Source organism: Sinocyclocheilus anshuiensis, unplaced genomic scaffold (genome assembly GCF_001515605.1).
Source record: "Sinocyclocheilus anshuiensis isolate Anshui unplaced genomic scaffold, SAMN03320099.WGS_v1.1 scaffold1973, whole genome shotgun sequence".
NCBI classification, from domain to species: Eukaryota; Metazoa; Chordata; class Actinopteri; order Cypriniformes; family Cyprinidae; genus Sinocyclocheilus; species Sinocyclocheilus anshuiensis.
Window position 1 is genome coordinate 158,223 of NW_015538051.1, and position 6,785 is coordinate 165,007.

Here is a 6,785-nt window from a genome sequence, read left to right on the forward strand (position 1 = left end):
GTAGTTTAACTTTGCCACTCTTATCTCCCTATTCAGTGTGTATTTGGCCTGTTTGTCTTTGTCCCCACTCCTGTAGGCGTCCTATTTGGCCTGGCAAAGCTGTTTGAGTTTTGCACTGAACCAAGGTTTGTCGTTGTTAAATGATAAATAAGTCCTGGTGGGAACACACATGTCCTCACAGAACCTGATGTAGGATATCACGGTGTCAGTAAGCTCATCCAGATCAGTAGCTGCAACCTCAAAAACACTCCAATCAGTAAGTTCAAAGCAGGCCTGTAAATCCTGCTCTGCTTCAGCAGTCCATCTCTTTACAGTTTTTACTACAGGCTTAGCAGATTTGAGTTTCTGCCTGTAGGCTGGTAGAAGATGAACCAAACAGTGATCAGAGAGTCCCAGAGTCCCACGGATGGCTCCGTTCAACAAGGTTCCGTGAAGCAAATCGCAGCAGAGTTTAAAAAGTCCTTGTTTGTGCGGGTGAGGAGACTTAGTTCATCTGATTTATTTGCTAGGGGGGGAAATTCGCCAGATGAATGCTCGGCAGCTGAGTCCGTGGTCCAGTATATTGCGGTCTCTGGTGGGGCATGTGATGTTCTGTATATATTTAGGCAGTTCACGGGTAAGATTAGCTTTATTAAAATCACAGAGGACGATAATAAAAGAGTCTGGATAACGTTGTTCTGTGTGTGTGATAGGGCTGGACGATATGGCCAAAATTGATATCACGATATATTTCTTAATTTCGGTCGATACGATATAATTCAATTATATCGCGATACATATTGATATTGAATTATTGTCCAGCCCTAGTGTGTGATCTGATCGGCCAACAGTTCTAGCGCGGCGCTCACACGTGCGTCAGGAGGTATGTAGGCACTCACCAGAATAAATGAGGAAAACTCCTGCGGTGAATAAAAAGGCTTATAGTTAACGAAAAGAGCTTCCAAATTTGGGCAGCACATCTTTAAAACGGTCACGTCTGTACACCAGCCTTCATTGATATAAAAACATAATCCACCGCCTCTCGTTTTCCCAGATGACTCGGTGACATGGTCCACTCTGAACAGCTGGAAGCCCGTTAGATGTAACGCGCTGTCCGGGATGGCTCTGTTCAGCCAGGTTTATTATAGACATAATAAGCATGTCAAATCTGTTACGTTCTTTGGATGTTAATAGATGCAATGCAAACCAGAACAAAAAAGACCGGCTGTGTTTGAAATGGCATACTATCGTAATACGCTTACAGAGGACTCTGTATAGGATACTGATTCCCACAATGCACTCCATGTGACGTTTCATCTTCATTAAGAGTGCGGCGTGAGTGAACTGGAGCCAGGGAATAATTATAAATGTAGCACTTTTTAAGTACACATATGCATGTGACTGTAAAGTACGAACTAGCTGTGTTTCTGAAAACACTATCGTTACACGAAATGCACTTTAATCTCTACGGCGCATTTCCGATCAAGTCAAATTGAGTCATGAAGACATTAAACATATGATCGCGACAGTATATGGTTTATTTGTGTTTTTCAAGTCAAATCGAGTCGCCTTTATTTTTATAGAGCTTTATACAATACAGATTTCAAAGCAGCTTTACGGTGATAAACTGGAAAATAACGATTCAGCGATGCAGACAGAGTTCAATGCTTCAACAGAGCTCTAACAAGAAAATAGACTTCAGCTAAACAATGACACTGTTTAGTGTTGTATCAAATCCATACAATAACTGTGCTGTAAGGATCCACCCGCCAGCCCAAAAAGAGTCCAGCGGCCTGGTCGAAGGTTTAATGCGTATTCGGTCTTTTACTTACAACTTATTGAATTAAATTTTTGTCTAGCTCCGTGTTCAATCTGACTCCAATTTCAAGTGATCATTAAATGTAGGCAATGTTTCTAATTAAAAACTGATCACGACTATCGATTGTTTATTCATTTAGATATTTGAGTATTCTGGAAATCCCATACTCTCAATTATTCGTTCATTAGGGACCGGGTATCGCACAGGAATTGCACTCGGCCGATAGTGAACCCACGGACACAAACTCGTCAGTTCTGAACTTACTCAGAGGATGCAGAGTGGTTATAATACCTTTAAGTGAACTGCACCCTGCATGCTCATAACAAAAAAGTGTATTTTTGTCCTATAACCACGAGAGCTACACCGTGTTAAGTCAGTGACAGTCAGAAATCAGAAGCCCCTAATGGTGTTCCCCATGGTTCATCCACTGGTGCCTCTGTATGATCTGTCCTGAATGCAGATTTGCGGAAATACCACTACACATTAATCTACTTGAAAAATTATTTCAGAAGAGATCAGAATAAGTCAAATATAACAATTTATTATTAGTCAGGTAAAGTTGTATCATGCCAATTTCATAATGAAACAATTAGTAGCCAATTTAGAAAAAATATTGCAGTTGTGAATCACATTGAAACCGCGTGGCAACCCTGCTCCTGTACAATGTTTACTGTAGCTATATGGAAAATAGCCAAGTGTTCCATGCAGGAGACAAACAAATTTTACATAGTCACACATGTAATAGTTATCCTAATTTAACACAAGACACATGGTCTAATATCATATTTAATATCATATCATATTTAATGAAAAACATTAGTTCTCACATTAATTGATATATTGTTTTAGCCTGTATGCATGCATGAGGTAATGTGGATATTTGTACATTCCTATAATAATTCAAGAAGTCTTACATGCACGAAATAATGCTTTTTTGAATCGTGTACCATAAGCATAGCTTTATCCACAATGGATAATAAAGACCTTGTTTTTTGTGAACAAAGAAAACATCATGATCAAGCGTAATAAATTATAAATCATGATGATGTACTCATCTTAGTTAACCTGTACCCACCATTTTGGAACTCACCGCTGAAAATTACCTACCTAACTGTAATAGTTCCTGACTTCAGTGTGCTACACACACAATTAAAATAATTATAGACACTGAAGTGCCTTGAAAAAAAATTTTACCACACTGAATTTTTTTTTTTTTTCATATAAAAATACATGAAATCAGTCCTGGAGCTATCCAGAAAATTAATGGGTTGAAAGTCACATGTCTCATGAGTTTATATTTCAAATCTAAAGAAGATACCATGACAAATTTGATTCCTGCAACCATTTTTCTGAGACTATGTCTAGTCTTCCCCCCTAGAAAAATACAATAAGAATAATTTGAGTAATAAAAGAATTAAAGGTGCCATAGAATGCAAAAATCACTTTTATAAGGTGTTTGAACACAGTTGTGTGGCCACAGTGTGTGAAAACAACCAGCCTATAATGGTAAAAATCCACCCACTCATTGTTTTATAATCCCAATAAATCATAAACAGTCTCTCCAAACTAGCAGTTCCAGATTTCTCACTATGACGTCATACTCGGGGAAGTCCCGCCCATTTGTGACGCTCTCTGCCCTATTAGCATATATACACAGCCCTGAGTGAGAAGCAGCGGTCCGCCATTACTGTTTTAAATCATAAACAGTCTCTCCACACTAGCAGTTCCAGACTATGACGTCATAGTCGGGGAAAGCCCCGCCCATTTGTGACACTCTCTGCCCTATTAGCATATACACAACCCTGAGTGAGACTCAGCGGTCCGCCATTACTGTTTTCTTGCTGTAGCTGCTAGGTACAATGTCAGAGCCAAAGAGCCATTAAACGTGTCGTGTGTTGGGATGCACCAACGAACATAGGAGTCTCCATAGACCGCTGAGGACACAGTGGTTAAATTTCATTTTCGAAGGAAATGTCCCGGGAAAAAACCCTGGAAAAGTCCTATACGTTTGTGCTAACATTTTACACCAGACTGCCTCACAAACGAGGGTCAGTTCAGTGCTGGAGTTCTGCAAAGATTGCTTCTGAAAGGGGGATTGATACCAACGCTTCATGCACAAACGCCCAGACTCCAGACAAAGTAAGCATCACACCTCATATTTTGTTTTCCAAAAGAGCTTCTTGGCTCTCTGTAAGGCTAATGTTGCTAAAGCTACCATTGTCTCTGCCTGTTTTCACTAATGCTGCCTTCACGTGCTACCAGAATGATCGTGAATAGGAATGTGTAGTTAAAAATTGCGTTTGGAAGCAATGTGTGGTCAGTAACACGGTCACCACCAGTTAAACCATAACACCGGTATGCATAAAACACATAAGTGCTCGTCACTCTTTAGCTCCGCCCACGGCGCGCCTCCAGGAGCTCGGTTGTTTCCAGAGAGAATTGGAAAGCAGTATCTTTCTTTTATAAATATAATAAAACTAAAGACTTTTTGGAGATATGAAGGATGCAATACTACTCTATAGGTACTCAAGATTACCATGAGATTGGGGGAAACTGTGTGTGTTATGTCACCTTTAAAGGGGTCATATGATGCGATTTCAAGTTTTCCTTTCTCTTTAGAGTGTTACAAGCTGATTGTGCATAGATAAGATCCCTGAAGTTGCAAAGACTAAAGTCTCAAAACCAAAGAGATATTCTTTATCAAAGTTAAGACTCTGCCATCAGATCGATCGGTGTGTGACATCAAAGATCTTTGATATCAGAAATCCAACGCGCCAATTAATTTGTAATCAAATTAAATACAAAACAAAAGCTATTTGCCACTGCCAGGGCATTAACGTTTTTATAGAAATACTAATTTTCTTACTTATATTTTATAGTTTGTTATAGAAAAACAAGTTATGCTCAGAGCCTTGATCATAACATTATAACAGGCACCTTCCGAGTAGAGAACTGCACAATCGCGGGACCCAACGCAGCAGAGAGCGGCACAGGTCAACACTTGATGGGCGAGTGTGTAGAGACTCGTGTGTGTCTAGAATAAAGCGAAATTTATACTTTCGCCTGGCTCCGCTTCGTGAGCCTCCGCTGACTGCATGCGCACCTTCCCAAATGGACGAGGCTTTTATACTTGTCGCGTTCGCCGTTGTACTATTCTTTGAAACAACAGGGGGCGACAAAGAGTAATTGTCCTCTAAAAACCATCGGAAATCACCGGTGAGAAGTAATTTGCCGGTACAAGATTGCTCGCGTGATGAATGAGTTGATGACTTCATTTCTTTATGTACAAACTGATTAAAATAATATTAAGTTTTTGTGTTTATTTTGCATCAAACACAAGACAACTTTAAGCAAATAGCATCTAAATGAATTCTATTACTATTTTTATGCAATAAAAATAAAACGTACTTCAATTAAAAAGCCTTGGACAAACTATGCAAAAAAACCTCTGCATTGTTTTCCCTCAAAGCATTGAAAGTTGCACCTGGTGGAGCTTGAACTTCACATCAAACTGCTTCTGTTTCACAGAAATGCCGGCACAGACGTGCATGCTCGGCTAGAGTCACAGAACTTGTGCATCTTTGGAAGCGGAGCTGCACGGAAAGTAAAAAAAAATGTTGTGCACACCGCCGCGCAAAATGAGGTCACGCGCACTCAAGGCAAACTTCTGCAAACATAGCGATGACATCATTTTCTGCTCGCACCCAAGCGAACTTGCGGACGCGTCGAGTATAAATCAGCCTTAAGAGTGTACTCTCAATAGGCAATCTTAACCGTGCCCAAGCGTATTTGTCATCCAAAGTCAGGTTCAATTGACTAGTATGATCGCTCCGGGCTGAGCACGGGCGTGGTTCGTTTAGCCGTGCCTGCCTCGGTTGGAAGAGGTGGGCCAGAGCACGGTTCGGTTGGGCTCAGGTGCGGTACGCATGTAGTGTCGGAGTGCGGAACTTCTGATACGTGTAGCATGATTGCATGTACATTTCTGAGTGGCAAAAGTGAAAGATCTGTAAAGCAATATATTGTGAGAGGGCCATGTGTTACCACGCATCCCAAACGACTCAAAATAATAAACTACAAAGTTAACAAAACGATGGACTCCACTGTGCTGAGCGAGAGCGCTTCTCTGTGGTCTTCACGTGCTATTGGAAACTTCCTATCTCCACTTCTGAAGTCGTGAGCACTGCTGCAGTCTTAGGCCCATCCCAAATGCTCTCATTGGTTGAGACACGTGATGACATCCATCCCAAGCCAGTACTGATCAACATCCCACCCCTACATACACATACACATACACACATGCAGTTAGGTCCATATATATTTGGACATTGACACAATTTTTAATTTTGGCTCTGTATTCACCATTAAAATGAAACAATCAAGATGAAAGTGAAGTGCAGACTTTAAGCTTTAATTCAAAATATAACCTAAAATTCTAAAATATAACCTAAAACTCTAAGGAATTACAACAACCTAATACCATTTTATACACAACCTACCCTAACTTAAAAGGTTAAAGGAATACCACAGATTACTGCAAAAATATAACAGTTAAGGACCACAGGTTTATTACAGTAAATTCCTAGTATTACTGCAGAAATATGACTGTAGTACCACAGGAATATCACAGCAATATTACATACTATACAACACAAAATCCTGTGGTAAATACTACAGAAATGTGAAAGTAATACCACACAGTACCACAAGAATATTACATGCTGTACAACAAAATCCCGTGGTAAAACATCCCAAAAAACAACAATACTATACAATTAACACGCTAGATTTATGTGGTACTTTCGATGTTTTATCAAATGAAATACTATAGGACATTTTGTAATAAATTCCACTTGTGGCGAGCAAGTGAGAACCCACGTGCAGCTTTTATTAAACAAAAGTAATATCCAAAATACAAACAAATTTAACTTGACTTGGCTTGTACAAACTTGGCATAAACAAAACAAAGAACTCACCAACAGAGGTACAG